The following is a 24,014-nucleotide window of genomic DNA, read 5'->3' as shown; positions in this document are numbered from 1 at the left end:
AACTGAAACTTCATGGAAGACTTCAGAGGAAGAAGAGACTAAAAACAAATGATTTGTTCTATGTTTTTTTTTTTTTTCTCTCATCATTTTACTTCATTATTAATCTTTTAAATATAGTTACTGCATTTCCAGAAAGCCACAAATATTCTGAAAAGATTTAATCAAAGTTATTCTCTGTGTGCAAAGAAATGTTTTGTTTCATAACCAGTCAAAATATCTGAGGAACTATTAACAAGCTATTATTCAATTTGTTTCTCTTTCTGAAAAGAGAAGTAAGGTCAGTAATTTGATACATTTTTTCTTTTTTCTCCTTTTCTTCTTTTCTTTATTTAAACAATGACATTCTATTTAGATTATGTAGTGGGTAAAGGGTGGGGGAGGGCAGGGAGAGAAGAGTAATGAAAATATGATAAATGGAATAATAACATATTTATTCCTTGTAAAAGTTTATATGTTCTTCAAATGCTATTCCTAATTATACTTTCTTGATTATACTGCCTATGCTTGTTTGTAAATAATCTGTCATGCTTTAACTAATAATAATTAGAACTAAATAATAGTAAATAATATGTTTTATTTTAACTCTATTAATATAAACAGTAAGTAATATTCCATTGTATATACTTCTTATAGCTTTCTCTTACATTTTTTTTTATTTCTGCTTTACACTCTTTTATTTTCTACTCTCTTTTTCTTTTCTTTATTCTTTCTCTTTATTTTTTTCATATTAATATATATAAATGCTTTTGATCATATAGACACAGTAAATAATAAGATTTGCATAAAAATTGAGTTTGGACAAAAATATTGAGTTTTATTACTTATTAATAACTTTGGGCTTAATTTCACTTACATAGAGGCTGTAATAACCTGTAAAATACATTGCGAAGGTTTTGTCATGTTTAGATGCATTTACACTGCTAAATGAATGTTTGTCACTAGTTTTTAACAAGTTTCCCGCCAAAATGTTAAGCGAGACAATCTGGGATGTGGGCTACCTCATGAACAGTGTCCTCGAGTTGTTTTAAAAGCTTCAACTCTCAGAATTCTCACAGAGAAGCTGAAAGCAGTCAATTTGACCTTTGACCCAGATATCACACTGACACATCACAGATTCAGGAAGAACACTCTACCAGGAAGTAGAACTGATGCAAATGCGACTATGTGAAGGAAAATGAACTCTTTAACATTTAAATGTGAGTTATTTTATATAATTACTTAAATATCTATGTTATAATTCATAAAATATGTCAGTTATAATGATTTTAAATGATGCAGTTTCTTGTAGTAAATAAATGTCTTATTTTAGAAGGCATAGAAAATGAAACATTTATTCAAGTGTTTTTGAAAATCTACTTGACTGCAGCATACTAATCTGTGTTAAAAACTTATGTTCCAAACATATACATTACTATAACTCATTTAATTAATCTGATTGACAAGCATAAATAACTTTATAACTATATTCTGGAAGAAATTGTCATGTGATATATTTTAAAGCAGCAGTATAGACATACAAAATACAGATTTTTTTTTTACAATAATGCAAGTGTTTCTGAGAATTTGCATAACTATGCAGTATGATTTATAACAATTTCTATAAATATAATATTTTATTCTATTGACAATAATGAGTATGAGTAAAATGCTCATATACAAGCAATCCAAGGTTTTTTTTTTGGAAGCTGTTGACTGCATTTACATGACAGAAAATAGATGCATCTTAATATATGTAATGTCTGAACCATATTAGCCAAAGTTTTTGATTTAAATGAATGTTAGGACTTATTTTTACATACTTTGAATAAATTAATATGTAAATATGCCTTCCTTTTTTCTCTCTCTCTTTCTTTCACTCTCTCTCCCTCTTTCACGTCTTTTATTTCTCTCTCTCCTCTTGGTTCCTAATATCAAGATTATTTGAATGCTATTTGAATACAAGTGTATTATATTACATAGATGTATATAGTAGTATGAATAGTTTAAAAAAAAAAAAAAGTTTATTTTAGTTTATATGATGCTGTTTTATCAAATGTGTAGTCTTGTCTTGCTAGATAATTGAATTGAAAGCTGTTAATTTAAGTTAAATATAACCAGTATTAAATTGATAAGGTGGTAGCTGAGGTACTGCTGCTTAGGGTAGGGGTTAACTTGAGTGGTAAATACTACTCTAAGTTGGAGTTTTAACTCCAGGCTGGATGCAAGGTTTAATCCTTACATTATTTTCACTTGTTCATTGTTATATGTATATAGTTTTGACATCCACAATATATTTTGTACACTCATTGTCACTACAAACAAAATTGAATCCTATACAAAATCCCATAAGAGATTAAATAAATACAGCTATATTTAAAGGTACACCTAAAGGAGGAGATGTAACATTACTTATGTTGTTATTTGTTATTTTGATCATAAGATTCTTAAGTTTTAAAAATGCCAAATTACATCTTTAAAAGGAATTTCTTTAAACATTAATGGATTGAATAATCCATGTAAAAGGGCAAGCCTAATAAGATACATTAATTTACATAAGGCCAACTTAGTCTTCCTGCAAGAAACCCATCTCTTGAAAAAGATATTGATAAACTAGCCACAAACAAATATACAGTATTGGTTAGTTCAGAGCACACTCAGAAAAAAAGAGGAGTGGCTATTTTATGGAATAAAAGTATGCCCATTCCTAAAACCATTAAGTCTTATCAGGATGACAAAGGAATGTTTTGTATGGTTACAATACAAATTAATGGGAAGACTTACACTTTAATTAATGTATATTGGATACCTGGAATTGGTATTAATACAGTGAAACATCATCTTGATAAGATCATATCATTCTCTATAGGAGATATTATTTTAGCTGGTGACTTTAATTGTATACTACATGAAATTGATACTACCACTATAGGAAAAAGAAGAATTACATCTAATGCAAAACATTTAAATGATTTTGCTAATTCTTATCATTTGAATGATATTAATAATCAGATAGATTCAAAATCATTACCATACACCTTTTTTTCTAACAGATACAAAATTTATTCAAAAATAGATAGGGTCTTTATTTCTAACCAGATGGTAACAGATTTAATTAATTCCAAAATCATTTCATGTCCTATATCTGATCATAATTCAATTGTTTTTGAATTCATGATAAAAAATACTCATAATGTTCAGATCAAAAGGATACCAGCATACATAACTCAACTAAAAGACTATAAAGAATATATATTTTCAGAAGTAAAACATTTTTTAGACATAAATAATACTCCTGAAGTCTCCATTGTCTATGTTTGGGATGCCTTAAAATCATATCTATATGGACAAAGTATCAGATGGTATAATAATAAAAGAAAATCTTGGGATAAGGAATTGTTAGATATTCAAAGTAAATTAGACTCTTATAAACATAATAATAAAGAAAATATTATGGACAAGAAATTTATTGAAGAAATAAACAAACTAAATGAGAAATACAAAGAAATTTTAACTCATAAAGTTAAAATAACTTTAGAGAAATACAAGTTTTTGCCTTATTCAATAAGCCCCAAATACTTACATAGACTTAAAAATAAAACAGAAAGGTTGAATAAACAAAACCATATCAAAGAAATCTTTTCTCTAAGGAAAAAGAAGAATGTTTCTAGTATACCAGAAATACTAGATGAATTTAGAAATCACTTTCACAAAATTAACCATAATAACATTAACATGGAACCTAAAGATAAAATAAAGGAGTTTATAACCCCATACATGAATAAAAAGCTTAATAAACAACAGATTAAAATATTGGACAAAAGAATTTCATATACAGAGGTTATTACACAAATAAATAAGCTTAAATCAAACAAAGCACCTGGCAATGATGGTATTATACCAGAGATATATAAAATCCTTTCTAAAAGTACATATTCATTAATACATAAGGTTTTTATTTTGGCCCAAACTGAGTTAATAACCCCCCCATCTTGGCAATATACATTTATTTCGCCAATTTTAAAACCTAATAAAGATCCAACTAGATGTACTTCATATCGGCCCATCTCATTACTTAATGTTGATTATAAAATGTTTATGAGTATTTTTGCTGATAGATTGAAGACAATCATCCCGGGCATTATAGATATAGATCAGACAGGCTTCATTGTAAATAGAAATACTTTTGATAATATAAGAAGAACTTTAACATTAATTGATTTTGCAAATAGGAAAACGAAAGATTTAACACTTATTAGTCTTGATATAAGTTCAGCATTTGATTCAGTAAGTTGGGATCATCTGTTTACCTTACTGAAGTGCACAAACTTCTCAGATGCATTTGTAAATCTAATTGAGCATTTATACAAAGGAACATTGGCTTATATTAAGGTAGGAACATATGTTTCACAAAAAATACCCATTTTTAAAGGTACAAAACAAGGATGTCCACTTTCTCCACTAGTATTCACTTTGGTAATGGAGCCTTGGGCTAATTTGATCAGAAACAGTACTGACATAGAGTGTTTTGAAATAGATGAAAATACAACATCCAAAATTCAACTTTTTGCAGATGATGTTTTAATTACATCAGCAGGATCTAATTCTTCTATGCAGTCTCTATTTGATAAAATGATGAATTTTAAAAGTATTTCTGGTTTAATATTCAATGAAGAAAAAACTAAAATACTACCTATATATACACAAAAAAATATTCTCATTAGTGATTTTACTAAATATGTACCCAATTCAGGTCAGATAACTTATTTAGGTATAATACTATCTAAAGATATTAAATCTATTATATATAATAATTATAATACCTGTTTTCTTAATATACAAACTCTTTTAATACCTGGAATAATATGTTTTTACTATGGAGGAGAGACTTACAATTATTAAAATGATAATATTCCCCAATATTTTATACTTAATACAATCAATAATACTTCCACCTACAAAAATAATTATCAAGAAACTGAATACACTAATGTTAAATTTCCTATGGGCACCTAATAGACCTAGGATTGCATTAAAGAAACATACTAATAGCTGGTCTCAAGGGGGTATTTCTTTTCCAGACTTTAATTTATATACTATCTCTTCTATTGTAAAAGTTATTACTTTATTAATAGATCAGTCATATGTCACAAAATGGAAAGATTATTGGGAGCTAATTAGTATGCACTTCATGAAAATCTCCTTAACACATAAAAATATGATTGTAAAATACTCCATGTTATGGTTACTAAAGGAATTTTGTACTTCACCTATTACACCTAAACATATGGTTTGTTACCCATTAAATATTATTATTAGCTATCGTAACTTTATATTCATGCACCCTAAGTATAGGGAATGGAATTTTATTATATTCCCTATAATGTATACTCAGGGTATGCTTTTGTCATCTACTTCTGAAGGAACTCATTTAGCTATAGATAATGATCTAAAGTACTGGTATCAGTTGATATCTGATAATAAAGTTAAACATCTAGATTTCTTAAAACAAGAATTTGATCTAAGAGAAACTTGCTGGTTAGAGGTTCAGACCTTTAGACAACATCTTATTAATAAAACAGATCTAATGTCTATAACAGTTAAAGAATCTATTCCAACACTGATTGATTACTTGATATTAAATTTACAACATAAAGTTTCTGATAAAGGTAAACTTTCATACATACATAAAATTATCAGACAAGAAACTTTTTACAGTATAGATACATACTGGAATTATTTCACTTCTATTAATGGGGACCCACCAAATCAACAAGATAAACAATATATATTGGAATCTGCCTATAGAACTACGTCTTCCATTGTCTGGAGACTTTATACATGGAAATTTTACATAGATCTTTTATACACCTTTAATGATGAATAAAATAAATAATAAAGATAATCTATGTAAGAGATGTAATGTAGAAATTAATGCTGACTGGGCTCATATGTTTTATGACTGTATAAAATTGAAAGAATACTGGAAGTCAATTAATGAATTTTTGCAGGCTCTTTTACAGATAATTTAATTATTTCTAAATCTCTTATATTATTCAACACACCTGTACCTCAAAGTGTTAAAAGGTTAAGCTTCCCTTGTTATGGTCTATTCTAGCAGTGGCTAGGAAAATAATAACCAGAAATTGGATTTCAGATACACCTCCTTCGATCAATGAATTTAAAAATGTTATGAATATAGTGTGCCATATGGAAATAAACACAATTAGGTCAAGAACAACTAGAAAAACATCTTATTATATTGTATGGGATAATTTACAAAATTTGTTAAAAAATCCTAATTTCAATAGCATGGTATTTTAGTTTAATTAATTGATCTGATTGTAGTGGATGTCTTTGTAAATACTTTAGTTGTTTTGTTGAATGTTATAATCATATCTATTTTTAATTACTTGTATAAAATTGTTATGATATTTCTCTTGTATGTTAAAACAATAAACATGTTTTGAAAAAAAAAAAAGATGTGCTTTGGAGCTTATATGACTTCACCTTGTCCCAAGGTACTTCTAAGGTGAATGACAGCAGCAGGCCTTGTAAAGTAGGGAGATGGGAAGTGTTCATGGTGCTACACACCTCAAAATGGTATAACCCACACAGGATATGATTACTAACCCAAACACACACATAGACAAACACACACACACACACACACACACACACACACACACACACACACACACACACACACACACACACACACACGCAGTTGCTAGTATTGAGTTTAGAACCCCTACCTATCTAGCTATTTCTAATATATTGTTACACAGCTATCAGATACGTCATGGAGCTTATATGATTTCACCTTGTCCCAAGGTACTTCTAAGGTGAATGACATCAGCAGGCCTTGTAAAGTAGGGTGATGGGAAGTGCACAGAGTGGTACACAACTCAAAATGGTATAACCCATACACAATATGATTCTTACTCACACACACACACACACACACACACACACACACACACACACACACACACACACACACACACACACACACACATACACACATGCACAGGCACACACACACACACACACACACACGCACACACGCATACACGCACACACGCACACACACACATGCTCACACACACACACACACACACACACACACACACACACACACACACACACACACACACACACACACACACACACTCTTACTTGCCAGTATTGAGATTAGAATCCCTGCCTATCTAGTCATTTGTACTATAGTATTATGCAGTTATCACATGCACTACAGAGCTTACTGGGCTGACAACTGGCCAAAGGTGCTGATAAGGGGGAATCACATCAGCAGGACTGATAAAGTAGGGTACTGGGTGGGAAATTTATCAAAATATTTCTTCCTACAAACATACACACACACCTACACACACATTTGCTGGATCTGAAAGTAGAACCCCTGCCTATCTAGTTATTTGTACTATAGTATTACAGAGTTATTACATGCATTGTAGAACTTACCGGGCTGACAGCTGGTCAAAGGTGCCAATAAGGGGAATGACATCAGCAGGACTGATAAAGTGGAGCACTGGGAAGTGTTGTGGGTGGGAATGGCCTAAAACTGTTTCCCTACAAACACACACTCCCTCACTCTCTCACACACAGCTGTCACACACTTGACATTATTGAGATTAGATCCCCTATCTATCTAGTCAGTTGTACTATAGTGTTACGAAGTTATTGCATGCACTACAGAGCTTATAGGGATGATAGGTGTCCAAGGCTACTTCTAAGGTGAATAACAGCAGCAGATCTTTGGAAGCAGGGCAATGTGAAGTGTACTGAGTGGGAACAGTCTCCTAATACTTAGACCTACACACACACACACACACACACACACACACACACACACACACACACACACACACACACACACACACACACACACACACACACACACACACACACACACACACACACACACACACACACACACACACAGGCAGGTGATGTGATATTAAAACCCTATCCTCAGTACTATTACACAATGGGGCTCACATTTTATGCTGGCATGTGCAACCGTTTAGAACTGGTATGCTACTGTGCACAGCAGGACATCACTGTATGCCATTCAGGGTATCCATGTGTGTGACTCACTCTGTGTCCCCCTGTGTCTTTCTTTCTATCACTGTCTGTCTCTCACTTCCCCACATCTGTGTGTGTGTATGCTTGACATATGTTATCTGTTTCCCATATATATGTCTATCACATGCAACAGATACAGATATATCATATATGGGCCACCTACAGCTAGCTGAGGGTAATCCTGTCTGATGTCTGTGTGTAGGGACAGTTAAGGTTTACATAGCTGTCTGTAAGCACAGACATATATACACAATACAGTCATATAGTCCAATGTGGGTTTCAATGTGTCCTGTGATTCTCTAAGTGTAGGAGCATGCCCAGTGTGACCTTCTATAGTTAGAGTGGGACTTCTTTCCAGAGATAAGTGTACTGGGGTTTTGTGTGCTACAACCATACCTTACAAGAGACACAGGACTTTCCACAGGGTACTGGGTTTGTTTAGCAGACATTTCTTCTGACATATCTGTAGTCTGACACTGCAATGTATTGTGTCATTACCTAGTGCCAGACATCCTCAGATCTTCCCAGTGCTTTACCAGAGGAATACTAGTTGTATGTTTCATAGACCAATATTATGAGGGCAGCTATGTACATTCTTGCCCAACAAGGCCAGTTGTGAGGTGTGGCTACAGCCAGTTGAGTGATGATGCACTGTGTAAACAGTCCAGCAACTTGGTGATATACTGGCTGGGAATCTCCTGCTTGTGTGCTATCTTTCTAACCTGAGATGTCATATCTTGGTGTGTTCATACCTTTCACCTGTACATTTTTTTGGCAGATTGTCCAGGTGTTTGGCTAGAGGTTTCATCCAGTCTATGTAAACTTGTGTTTTTATGGCAAGTTAGATACATATAATTGAAGAGTTGTGCCACAAAATAACGACAGACATTACTGTTTCAGACTACATAACCTTCAGACAATTCCCACTACTGCAAACCTCTCACCCTACCAACTTTCTCAGTATGTAAGGGTGATATTTACAGCACATGCCTATCATTGTGCCTTTGTTCCATTTTTATTTCTGCCCTTGTCCAGACGTCTTGCTGTCAGAGGTTGGGAGTTATGGGTGTGGGTACAGAGTGCATTCTACTGTGCAGGCATGTCCATGATATGTAAAAGCAAACATAAAAAAAATAATAATTATTGAAAATAACCACTGGCAACAGTACCAAAAAGCACTATATTCACAAAAAACGTAGCACCTTGACTACATAGCCTTCAAGAAGTCCATTACATGTGTAGTATATTCCATATAGGACTGTGACTTCCAGGTATGTCAGTGGCAGAGCAGTAGGTGTCACTGACATGCATAATAGTTGGCACTGCAGTTATTTTTTGCCAATTGTAATACTGATTGGGCCATATACATGGCTTGTTGCACCTGTCACTCATTTTATATTGGGCAAACTTCCCGACCCTTTAGGTTACGTGTGTCCGAACACTTGAGTGATATTAAATGTAAAAGAACATCCAACGCTCTATATAAACATACACTTATACATAATACAGCTCAATTTCACTTTGTAATTATTGATAAACTTATTGGTGATAGAACTAATAAATGTGGCTGGCATAAAAAACTTGATGTTAAAGAAAAGAAATGGATCACCAAACTTGGTGCCCTTTTTAGTCCAGGGCTTAATGAATATTTATGAAAAATCCTGTCAGTATATATCTGATGAATATTCATGAGAATAGCAATTCTTGTCAACCAATCAATTATTTTTCATGATTGTATAAAACTACACCATGATTGGCTTTTTTTGTAAAACACTGAAGAAGGCTAGGTTAAACCCGGGCCGGAACCGGTTTGTTTATAAGCCTTTCATGTTGCCTTAGTAGTTTTTAAATAAACTACTTATTATTTCATGGCTCACTTGTTGCTGGCTTGCTTTTTTCTCACTGCAGTTATCTGCACATGGCCCTATCAAAGATAGCACTGTAGCTAGGGCACTACAAGACAACAGCAAGAACAACATGCTGGCCAGGTCCTGACAGTATTAACCACACATACACATAGCTCATTGACCGCTGCATATTGTGGACATGCACCATGTTTTCATGTGTATTGGGACAGCCCTGCCAATGTATGCAATGCTGCTATTTCCCCCCAAACATACATGTTACTGCACACCTGTCAACTGTACACATTTGTACAAACTGTGCTGATACTTGCTTTGCATTTTGGTTGCATTTACCATACTATTGTGCCCTGTCTTGGGGACTAGAGGCATAACAATAAAGACTGCCAGTCAGATTGTAATGGCATACATTTGAGATTCAGACGTCTCACCCTTCATAGCCTTACTGCAACTGTGAGACCTGCTGTGCTATCACCATGTGAATCTGCAGGGGGGGGGTAATTCAACATTGCCGCCATTTGTGGGCCTTTGCCAGACATTTCTCTCTGATATTCTACAGCTGACTTGCTGTGTGGGTCTGAGGGGTGGGTATGGGACCCCCACACTGACATCTGTGCCTGTGACCTATGACCCCCCAGTTAGTTGGCCCCACACATATACTGCAGTGGGATTTGCCACCTTGGGTACTACTGCATAGAGTGGGGAGGCCAGTGTTGGTCAGACATTTCCTGGTGTCCCACATAGCTGTCAGTTGTCTGCTGCTATCCCAGTAGGCCATTCCCTTGCATGCATGCAGGATTACCATAGATATGCTATCAAAACATACTAATCCAGTCATTTATTGTTATGAAAACTGACTTACCTTGTGCCTGTGGCAGTTGTGAGGACAGTGCTTGAGGGCCGCCTATGTTGGATGCACACAGTACACTGTCTATACATGGTAAGTTAGAGGTAATGCAATGTGTGTGTCATTCATTTTACTGTTTGTGTGAGTCAGAGAGAGGTGTCAGTCCCTGGGGTTCCTACAGTGCCAGTGTGTCTGCTATGTATTGCCTCTTTGCCAAGGCCTGAACATACTGGGCATGCCTCCATCTGCCGACAGGAGCAGTCTTAGGAGCCTCCTCCTCTTGAGTCCCTCTGTGCCTGTGGGGACCTTGGCAATGGTGGTGCGCTGTGTGGCCCTTCTCTGTGCTGTTCCTGCTGCAGCTGTTTCCACAGGATCATATTGTGTAGCATGGCACATACTATGAACATGTGTGCACATGAGGCTGGAGAGTACTGCAAGGCTCCACCAGATATGTCAAGGCATCGGAACCCTGACTTGAACATCCCAAACACATGATCTGTAATGATCATGGTTTGTGCGTGTGCCTCATTATGGCATTCTTGTGTGGGTGTGTGTGCATTTCTGATGGGTGTCATCATCCACGGCTCCAGTGCATAGCCAGCATCCCCTACCAGATGGCAATGCTGGATGCCCCCACTGGCAAATGCCCGGTACAGCTGTGATGAATGCCAGATGTGGGAGTCGTGATAGCTTCCAGGGCTGTCAGCACACACATTCATGGTAATGCCCTGGCCATTCCACATGACCTGGCAGTTGGAGGGGAAGCCCTTGTGGTTTATGTAGACCCTACCTTGTTCACCAGGTGGTGCTTTGATGTGGATGTGTTTGCAGTCTATTGCACCCAGTACCTCCAGGTATTCTGCTACATGGTGGAGGAGATGCATATTGCTGGTCCTCTCCTCACAGGTATTGGGGAAGTAAATGTGCTCATTGGCATGTGGTAGCATGGTATCCAGGAACTGGTGGAATACCATGGATGCAGATGCCTGTGAGATGCCCATGATGTCCCCAGTAGGTCTTTGGAAAGTACCTGTAGCTAGTATTCTTATGGCTACACATACCTTGGTATCCACTGGAATGGGTTCCCCTCTGTTGGCTCTGGGTCTGAGTTGAGGCTTGCACAACTCAATGATTTGCTGCAGTATGTCTCTGTCCACCCTGTAGTGCTCTACTATCTCCAGATCATGTAGCCCCTGATAAGTTACCTGAGTATGAACACTCTTCTCCCCCTCCTTGGTCTGTGGTGGTTTTCAGCATTATCCTCCAAACCACCCTCAGCCTTTAGCACATACTGATGGATCAAAGCAATGGCAGCCCCTAACATTTTTCCAGTTACAATTGCCCTGCATGTGTACACCAATGGTGCAGAGTTTGTGGGAAAAAACAGGCTGTAATGTGTTTCCATAGTTTATACTGTTGTGCTGCAGATACTGCCTGTATGACTGGCTGTCTATGATGCATTCCACCTGCTAGCTATGTAATTTGTACTTGATTGCTTTTATTCTGCTATTTCCCTTTTTTCTTCCTTTTTTCCATTCCCATTTCCTCCCCTTTTAAGCCCTGAGGCACCAAGCAAACCTGGTGCCCAAATGTAAACAGTCCTGCTATTTCCGGGTTTTTTTTTTGTTTGTTTTTGTAGACCTAGTGTGTGCCACACAAACCTGTTTAGCTAATGTAAACACTGAGAAATACCCCTCCCTGAACGTAAACATGCTCTTCATTTCATGGAATAAGTCAATACAGCCTCAGACACACCCTTGCTTAGCTGTGCTTAGCTAAGCTTATCTTGGGGCCATGGAGCTCCAGTATGCTTATATCATGCATGACACACACCCTTTTTATGTCTGCTGCTCCTCCTGCTTAATACGATCATGTTATAGCACCTATATGGTTATGTGCAGTTTGGCGCTTATAATATTTTTGTGATTCAGTAAATTTCCCCTCATTTGCATACCCCACTGCCTTAGTCCCTAGTTACTGCACTACACTAGAGCCTTTCCCCTTAGCAACCACTGTTCCCTGGTATTGTTTTGATTCTGCATGCCATAGACTAGAATGACAAAATGCAGATTTCTCTTAAAATTGTGTTTTCACATTTTTTTTTTATTTTCTGCACGATCCCATTTGCATGCCGTTGCCCTATGCTTAAACGGCCGAGACTGGCCAAAAAAAACATTTTATTTTTAGAAAAATAAAATACTTTTCCATGGCAATGGCCATATATTTGGCCATTGGCATGCCTAAAGATTATAATACATGCCTTTATTTGAGCTGCCATGCCTCTGTTTTAATTTTTGCAGAAATGTATTCGGCTACTAGCCGAATACATTTTTGTAACTAACACTATTCTTGCACAGATGCCTGCCTGCTTGCTGAATCGCTAATTCACCTCATTTGCATGGTTTTCACCATCAAATGAGGTAATTAGCTTTATGCAGTGGTGTCCGTTCAGGAATAGTGTATGCAGGCTCGTGCACGTCAGAACAGTACTTTACTGTATCGCTTGGCAACCATATTCCGTGCAGAAACAGTTATACTGTTCCTGCATGGAGATTTCAGTTTATTGAATTGGTTGTATTTTATACAGCCTATATCATGGACATACATAGGTTAAAAAACAAAAGAAAGCTGGGTTCACAAGTCCCAGGATAAAAAAGTGCCCTATCCTGGTAAGTGCACTGGTGTCAGGAATGAAATAAATGACAGTGTAGCATCCTCAAGACATGAAAACATTCCTACAAGGAATCAGGGAGAGGATGGCCCCCACATTGTAGAAGGAAGAAGCAGTCCATAAAAAACACAAAAACTGATATTCCAAAAAAGATCCATAATGATGATAGAGTGGACTATAGAGAATAGGAAAATTATGTACTGTTACTATTATGCAAAAAGCCCAGAATTTCCTGACAGAAGATATTCAAAAAGATTAAGACAAAAATTAGAGGAAAGAAAAATACATGTACAAGAAAAACTGTCAAATGCTTCAAATGCAAATCATGAAAAACTTCATATAGACCAAGATACCTTGGGCCATTTGGAAAAAGTAGTGACTGAGGAAGCGCAAAAATATAAACAACAAAACCTAGAGATTTTTGAAAAGTGTAAAAAAGAAACACAGACGTGGGAAAGAAACAGGGATCTGATATGGTGTAATATTTATGTAAATGAGAAAGTCAAACTAATCAATACAAAAAAAAAAAACAGCTCTATGTTCTGGAACTTTTTGTAGAATGCTTGCAGTAAACAAAGAATGTGCCCTCAGTTTAGAAGAAAATGATCTATGGGAAGCATTGCTTGATTTAATAGAGATGGATAGACATATTAAGATCAATGAATTTCTGCCTGAACTTAATCTTTCATTTCTTCTACTCACCTCTGCTTATAATTAAATATCTGTCTTCACTCCCATTTTATAGCACTAGAAACCTGACCAATTACTTTGTCTCCCTTCCATTCTACCCAAACTGTAAAATCTATGCTTGTAGACTCTGAAAAATTATTTTTTCTAAATTTTCTGCTTAAACTATTGTTTAAGATTTTATAATTACATAAGTGGATCAACTTTGTCCTTGTCATAATGTTTTCAAGTAAACTTTCATCTATTGTACATGTTGTGGAGCTTTTCTCCCCAGGCCTCCTCTGAAAATGGGCTCACACCCAGTCAGACTTTCCCGGTAAACAAATGTAAAACAAAATAAAAATAAAAATGAAAGAAATAGATTACAGAAAGTCAAAAAGACCGAAAACATTAGAAGTCAATTAAAACAAATGAACATGACAATCAAGATTATTAACAGAAATTAACATGATATAACAGAAGTAAATAGGATGCGATACTGTACAGCAAAATTAATAATAGAGTCTTACAACAAAAATACAGGGCAGTAAGGGGAAAAAAGGGAAGTAATCAAATGCCATCATGGAAGTATCGAATAAAGAAAACTATAAAACAATTAAGACAAGAATTGTCAGTGTTAGAACAATATAGAAGATGGAACCTTTCAAGAAAAATATTAGAAAGATAGACGTGATAAAAGCAATGCACAGTATTAGAACAGACCAGGATCTGTTGTACACTACTGCAAATAATAAACTAAAGATATTAGCACAGGCAGAAAAACTTAGAAGATATTCAGATAAATATAAGGAAAAAGTACAAAATAAGCAGTTCAATGAAATGTTTTATAGAGAATTGGGAAACAAAGCAAAATGAATCAAAACACCACCAAAAAAGAAGACATACACACATCTTGGAGAAATATCTATGAAGATCCTCTGGAACATGATAAAGATACTGAATGGACAGAAGAAATAAAACAAACAGTAAGAAGTTCAAATGTCTAGGATATGAAATGATATGAAGTAATGGCCAGAGAAGTTGAAACAAAATTAAGAAAAGCTCCTTAATGGAAAATCCCAGGCCCAGATGCAGTTCCTAACTTCTGGCTAAAAGTATTAACATCTTTACGTTAAGATTAGTCCTGAGTAAGAACTACTTATATGTGCACCTCGATAAGGCACTAACCTGGTTAACAACAGGAAAAACGATAATTCTTCTTAAGAGTGAACATTCCAGCTATCTTAAAAACTATGGACCAATAACTTGTCTTCAACAATGCATAAACTATACACTGGAATTGATGCCGACAGAGTTTATAGTCATTTCAAAGAAAACTCAGTCATGACAATGGAACAAAATGATAACAAAAGAATGTCATGTGGAACAAAAGATCATTTGCTATTAAATAAAGACACGATGGAGAATTGTAAAAGGGGAATAATCTAAGTATGGCATGGATAGATTACAAAAAAAAGCATTTGACAGCATCCTACATTCATGGATAAAGGACCACTTACACAAGTATAAGATACACCCTACATCGATCAATTATATTGCAGAGACCATTAAACAGTGGCAAACCACTTTATAGCTAAGCCAAAACAAGGACAAATTGTTATCCCAGGGATAAAATTTCAAAGGAGAATATTCCAGGGTGACTCTGTCCCTGCTGCTCTTTTGTCTTGCCATTAACCATGTCCACTTAACAGATAGGCTCATGGTTATAATTTGGCTCCCAGAAAACAACAAAGCGTAAAGATTTCTCATTGCCTTTTTGTGGATGATTTAAAACTGTGCAGTTGATCAGATGAGGAGCTGAAAGCACAACTGGAAGCACAACTGCAAGTGGTCAAAACTTTATCAGATGATTTAAGAATGTCATTTGGTCTTGATAAATGTGCAAAAGTAACATTTAATGCAAGGCAGCACAAAGAAAACATCAGTCTGGGACCAGAATGTGATATAAATGAACTTGTGCAGGAGGAAGAGTATAAGTATTTGGGAATTGATGAAGGATTGACAATAAAACTTGAACAAATGGCAAAAAACTCTGTAAGGAATATTTTAGAAGACTAAAATTAAAACCGAAAACAGCCCTGACATCTAGGAACAAAGTCCAAGCTATAAACCAATTTGCTCTTCCTGTTGTAACTTACAGTTTTGGGGTGATCGACTGGCCCCAAAAGGTATTGGATCAGTTAGTTAGGAAAACAAGAAAAATGTTTCACGCTTATCAAATGGTATATAAAAATCAGTGTATACCAAGATTATATACTCCTTGTTCAGAAGGATGTATGGACCTCCAGTATATTGATCTGTAATCGTAGCACTGCATACATAGCTGCTGACCTTATTAGATCCAAACAAAGTTTTGAAACATGAACATCTAAAGTCTAAGATTACTTCTTTCTTAGTTTAACAAAGCATAGCATTGTCAAGCTGGAAAGGAAACTAAAGCAGAAGTAGACCAAGATTAGGCAGCAACTGAATGTGTCAAAAAACAAAAGAAGAATATAAGGAGAAGGATCAGATGAGAAGGCAAGAAATGCGGAAAAAGCAAAAAGAACAATTGTAAGTATAGAAACCTCCTGGACCAACCTTATGTCGATCAGGATCTGATGAAGGAATGGTTGAGGAGAGGTGAATTTAAACCAAAACTGAAAGGTTAATATTGGTGGCCTAGGATAGTGGACTATGTACACGTTGGTTTACAAAACCCATTGAGCATGTTTGAGGAACAGACAAATGTAGGTTCTGTAAAACAGAACTGGAAACAGTGACACATCTTGCTGCTGGATGTGATACACTAATGGCAGAAGGACTGTATACTGAAAGGTATAATAATGTGGCAAGACTGTTGTCCTGGGGATTCTGAAACATTACAATACTGAAGTAGCTGAGAAGCCTTGAAAACAAGAGCCACAAACAATTACAGAGAATGATAACGTCTGTATCATGTGGTATCAACCATTACCAATAGTTCAAAAAACACAGATGCGAGAAAAGCAGATGTAGTAGTCCATGAAAAGAAGATAAAAGTTATATTGATCATTGAAACTGCTACACACAGTAATTATAGTTTCCTACTTAAAGAGATGTATAAAGTTATAAAATACTAGGATTTGCAGGCAGAAACAAGGACAGTGTGGTAGAAGGATACCCAGACAGTTCCAATAGTAGTAGGAGCTACGGGTCTCATAGAAAAGAATGTACAGCCTTATTTAGATATGCTACCAATACATCTAACATCAATGAATTGCAGAAGGAGTCAATTCTGGGCACATTGGTGGGCTGTGAAGAGGACTTTTGGATGACATCAAAGACTAAAACAATAGCAATTTCAAGAATTGTAATCATACTTTGACTTAGGAGTGGGGTCCATTCCTGTCATGGTATTATAAACCCAAAAGACTTGGAGAAATTAAACCTGATGTGCTGCTGAATATCTGTTCTAACCTAGTGGAATGCAAATCATGCTGGGATACCTTTAGTAGGAAGATGGGTTCTAGATGCTGAGGAAGTACTTGGAGGTATGGTGACGAATCACTGCAGAAGTTGGTTGTGAAAAGATTGCAAGATCAAAATTCAGAAAAAGGGCATAATGTATGATAAATGAGCATAGTGTACAGCCAGCCTAGTGTCATGGGCCATTTCCCTTAAGAACTATGAGTCTCTATAGTACAACCTAGCAGAAAACTGATTATCATTTTGCTCTGCTTTATGTTTAAAGTAATAACTCCCTATGTATACTAGACCAAAAACCAAAAGGGAAATCCAAAGAATGTATTAATCACGAACAGAAATGAAAACAAAACATGATGTCACCGCCAATAAGTTTAATACATGTAGTTTAGTGCTGTCACCCAAAAACGCCTCTGGACATCATCAGAACTAATGTCTCAAAAATATCACTTTGTTATATATACTACAGTATTGTGATTTAATTATCAATCAAGATTTGTTGTAAATCATAAAATTGTAAAGTATGTTACAAATTCATAAAAATCTGAACTTTCTAATCATTATAAGAAATGTTATAACATGTTATAAATGATATTTAATGTTCAAATTTTCCGTCCCAAATTTTCTATGTGTGTTGCAAAGAATCTGCCCTTACAGTTACTTCTTTTTAATTTCTTGTTAATGTTACCACCACCTCTAATGCCCATATCCACATGATCTACTACAAAAACATACTTTTTAGTATGTGTACAGACCACAAAAATGTCTACATAATGCATTGTTTAAATCCTTGTTTTTAATTGCAGGAATCATGTTCATATGTTCACTGTGCTGATCTTCTTTTCTTTGGCACATAGAAGGTATCACTGATAGAGCACTTGGCAATGTAGGTTCATAGGTGCTTACTAGATGAGAATATTAGGAGATCTAGCTATAGATTCCCATGGTAGCATTTTAGCCCTTGTATTTCGTGTATGATTAACCCAGATGCATGCAGAACCAGGATATGTTGGGGCATTTACTTGTTGCCTGTTTCCATGAGAATCATGGGTGCTAAACCTGGGGTACATTTATGGTTCCTCATCCAGTCATCCAAATTACATTTGAACAGACCACTGCAACCACAGAACAACACAAACCAGGAACAAATGGAGGGAACAGCAGATAGCGAAGTCAAAACCACTAACAAACAGGTACCATAAAAATCGTAAGGTCTTTTTCCAATAATATTCAAGAGATCCAGAAAAACAATCCAGAAAGGTACTTCACACTATTTTATTGATTATAGTAATGTACATGGCCTTCCCGTTGATTCCCTTTCCTCTGCTTCATCAACCTCTCCGACCTCCAGAGTGGTGGTGAATCCAAAAGGATCCCCTGGTTGTCATTGTCACAAGTAGAATCCATTTTATGAACTGTATCATTAATGTAAATACCATTGCGTGCATTAGGAGTACCTGGTGGTTAGTGGTTTTGCCTTTGCTATCTGGAGATTGGTCACAGAGAGTTTCATGAACCAGAGGAAACAGAATCAAGGGGAAGGAAACAAAAGCTCTTATTAGTAGACGGATGAACAAAATCCACACATGGATCTATAAACGTGAAAAAATTGCATCTCGAGCAACAACGCATCTGACGTCTGCTCACTGATTTTTCCCTTCTCCTGTGTGGAAGTTTTGTAATACAACTGTCTCTCAGAGACTTTTTGTTTTTAAAACTAAACCTAGGGTATTCACCTACAATACAGCAAATATCTTGGTCTAAATGTAAAATAGACCAATTGTTCTTAATAATTCCTATGATGTCACTGACATCACTAGTATAATAGTAAGACATAAGTAGTGTCTCCTTCTTCATGGGGGTGCTTTTAATCTCATTAGATGAGTCCACTCTATGTTTAAATAAGGGTCTGTTTTGTTTTAATGTCACTGCTGATTGTAGAAGCAGAAATCTGGTTTACTTAGCCAAGTGTAGAGCATGTGATTGTTTCTACATAGGCAAGACCAATAGGTCTTTGCAGGAAAGAATGAGAGAGCATGTTAACAGTATAAATAAAGGTGATGTACACAATGCCCTTGCCAAGCATTATGTTGAATGTGGATGAGAGCATATATTTGCTTTTAGAGTAATTGAAATGGTGACTCCTAATACTCGGGGTGGTGACTTTAGAAATTTTACTGAGGAAAGGGAACTGTCATGGTTTATTATTATGCAGGCAGACAGGTTTCCTGGCATTAATGAAAGGGCCTCTATTAAACTGGCTTTGAAAGCCAGAGGCCTCTTTAAATGAATGAGAATGTTTTATTGATTAATTAAAAAAGTGCTTTTATAGGTTAATTGTTTTATCATAGTAAATGAATGTATTATATAATGTGCCTGATTTTACTGTTTTGTTGTCTGAGGAAGCACATTTAATGTGTGAAAGTGCTTACCTGTCCTGTTACAATAAATCTGGATTTTTATGCAAACAGTTGTGTTTTGGTGCTGGTTTACATTTGTTATTTGTATTTCTTGGCTAACTAGCAACATTTATTCCAGTGGGTCCATTTGTTTGCTATGCTACTATTTATCTCAATATAAGTTGACTGAAAGTGAATACAATGTTCTAGAAAAAGGCCTGTCATTTATACCGACTAGTAACTCTGTCTATACTGATGTAATTTTTGACATTAAAATGTTCACAAGAAATTTGATGTTGAAAATAATGTTTAAAGATTCTGAGGTTAAACAAAATGATGTCTCTCATGTTTATAAGAAACCTAGCACTTTTGTTCCTGTAAACAATCCACTGTTGAATGCATTCGTAAAGATGTGTACAGAAGATATATATAGGTTAGAAATGAATACTAGTAATGCTTATAGAAAGAAAACACGTTACACTTTAACCAAAGATGAGAATAAAGCTTTGCACAGCTTGGAAAACAATACTAACATAGTGATAAGTAAACCAAAGTAAGGCAAAAACGAGGTGATTAAAACCAAACAAGGGAGCAGAGAACTACCTCAAAAAGTGAAACAATAAAGCCTCGGAGGGAATTAATGCAGCAAAACACTTTTATAGAAGTATAAAAACACCATTAATGTAGTTAAAAATCCGTTTTCATTTCAACAACTTCATCAGATGTGGGCTGAAGCATAACTCATCATGTTAAATACTCAAAAATAAATGACATCATAAGTTAATTATCCAATGAAGATCCATTAAAATTCAGTTCAAAATCAAAACCTTTTTTTTGAAACCTTCTTTCCCCTTCATGCTGCTGAGTATCTGCTGCTGTGTAAGGGTTGTGTCAGGTTCGATCCTGTGATACAAAAGGACTGATGGAAAACATTTGACTGAATTTTAATGGATCTTCATTGGATAATTAACTTATGATGTCATTTATTTTTGAGTATTTAACATGATGAGTTATGTTTAAGCCCACATCTGATGAAGTTGTTGAAACTAAAATGGATTTTTAACTATGTTAATGGTGTTTTTTATACTTCAATAAAAGTGTTTTGCTGCATTAATTCCCTCCGAGGCTTTATTGTTTCACTTTTCGAGGTAGTTCTCTGCTAACATAGTGATAAGGCCAGCGGACAAAGGCGGCCCTATTGCAGTATTAGATAGTGTTTGGTATGAAAAGGCTATGCTGGATATGCTCAATGATACTACGTTTTATACTAAGATTTATCAGAACACAGTGCAACAATTGATTAAGAATGTGACTTAGTTACTTCAGGATTTACTTGCTAGTAACATGATTGATAACAAATTATATAAATATTTGTATATACATAATCCTACTGTCCCCATCATTCAAGGACTACCCAAGTTACATAAGAATGCTTTGGTTCCCCCATTAAGACCGATAGTTTCAGGCAGGAACTGGTGCACTGAATCCACCTCAATATATTTAGAAAAATGTTTGAGACCTATTTTGAATACAGTAGGTCATGTCCTACGTGATACAGAACAATTTTTGAATAATTTATCTAATTTCACCAGAGTTAATACATATAGTGATTTTTTTCTTGATCACAATGGACGTAGTTTCTGTATTTACCATAATACCCAATGAGGAAGGTATCAGTTATACCAAGTGTTTTTTAAACAATCATTCTGATTACTCCATTGAGAAAATAGAGTTATTGGGCAGATTATTAGGCATGGTGCTGGAACACAATGTATTCATGTTTGGTAGTAAGATTTACAGACAAGGCAATGGCATAGCTATGGGCACTTCTTGTTCCAATGCTGTCCTTGCAGCTTGGGAGAAAGAATATTTGTTGGCAGGTCCATATCAGCAGCTATATTGTTTTATAGTAGATTTGTGGACAATCTCTTTATTATCTGGGGTACTTTAAACCAATTTGAAGAATTTGAAGCATATCTGAGTTCTACCACAGGGTTTCTCAAGTTCACATCGATGTGTTCAAGATGTGAAATACATTTTTTAGATGTAACTGTTAAAGTAGATAAAGATAACACTATTTATACTACTCTCTTTAGAAAAAGCTGTCATGTGAACCATTTATTGAAAAAGGAAAGTATGCACCCTCCCCACGTTTTTAAGAATGTTGTGAGGAACCAGTTTTTTAGAGCTTCCAGATTGAATGTGAGAAATGAAGATTTTTGTAAACAAATGGAGATTGCCAAGCTAGAGTTAAAGGACAGGGGCTACAGCGAGAATGTGATTACTAGAAATGCTTTAGACGTAATTGAACTGAGGGACACAGTAGCCAAGCCATATTTTTCAGATGGTCATAGTCAGAGAGGAATACCTAAGAACAGTTATGAAAAACTGAAGGTATCACGTAGTTATACTAACAATGTGTCTGAATATATTAAAATTATATGCAGACATTGGGATATCTTGCTTACGGACAAAAATATCACTCAATTGATAGAATCTAAACCTAGATTTCTTTTTAGGAATAAGAAATTTCTAAAAAGAAGGTTATGCCATCTTAGAGCAACTTTAACTGTGCAAGGTGAGAGAGGGACTAAACCCTGTGGTAGGTGTTCATTTTATACATATATAGATACTAGCTCAGAATTTTTTCATCCAGATCAACTCAAGAAATATACATTTAAAGTAAGTGCTACTTGTGAAAGTGAACATTGTCAAGAGTGTAGGAAGTTCTACATAGGCAAGACAGATAGGACTTTTAAGGACAAGATCCGAGAACATGTTTATCATATAAATAAGAGAAGTAGAACTAATGCCTTAACTAAGCATGTCATCAATACCAGCTCTGCACATGTTTTAAAATTTTTTGCCACAGGTAGAATTTTTGCACACTCAAGAAGAGGATATATACGTAATTGTACTGAAGAATTAGAGCCTAACTGGATTGTCAGGCTCAGAGGATATGCAGGGCATGGGTTAAATGAACATGTCCTTTTAAGACGTGAACTGAAATCCAGACCTCTCCATAGATGATTTGTATAATTTTTGCTCTGTTTTATTTCTTTTATTAGTGTTTTTGATAATTATATAAACATTTTTAGTATATTTATGTTTCATTACTTTACAACAAATTTATTAGTGTCTTTGATGAGCCAGTAGTTGTTTAATGATCTATGGCTTGTGATTGGGGGGTATTTATCATGTGATTTATTACTTGTTATATAAGAGTAACAGTTTTGGGTTGTTTTATACACCTGAAGATGCTATTTAGCGAAAGTGCTTGTGTTAGTTGCTGTTACAATAAACTATAATTTTATCCTGGAAACTTCAGCCTTACCTGAGTCAGTTTTTCTGCTATGATTTTAATAATTGTCTTAGTTTCTGGTGTCACTCCAGGGAGATGCAATATCTGTTAGAATGGGAGAACATGGTCAAATGACCACATTGCTTTGCCAAGGATGGGTTGCACCTGCCCCCCTTAGGAGTTTGGATATTAGCTAAAACTTTATCCGCCCCCTTAGAGAGGCTTTTTTAGGCAATGCCAAAAAGCCAAAACTGCTAACATAGTGAAAAAGTCTACAATCAACGTTAAAGTGTTACTGCTCAATGTTCAGAGCCTAAACATCAAACTCCACACCCTTCAAGCCCTTCTCACTCTGGAGAATGTAGATATTTCTGCTGTACTGAGACATGGCTTAAAGCCATGGAAAATACTCTGGAAGTGCAAGGCTACAGTGCCTTCCTCACATTTAGACCAACAACAACACAGACTGGGGCCAAAGACAGAGGTGTTTTAATCTATGTTAGCAACAAACATATCTACATGCTTATTAAACAGGATGATACCATGGAGGTCAACCATGTGTAAGTCACCATGGGTACAGCCCCCTACCATATCATGGCTAGCTACATGTCACCATCTATACTTCTAGAGTCTCACAACTCTTACTTAAACTTTCTAGAAGAACTCACCATCCAACCAAACACCCTATTTGTGGGTGACTTTAACTACCCCTCTATAGACT

Source organism: Protopterus annectens, chromosome 2.part2 (genome assembly GCF_019279795.1).
Source record: "Protopterus annectens isolate FY-2018-M chromosome 2.part2, PAN1.0, whole genome shotgun sequence".
NCBI lineage: Eukaryota > Metazoa > Chordata > Ceratodontiformes > Protopteridae > Protopterus > Protopterus annectens.
Note: the sequence above shows the minus strand (reverse complement) of the source record.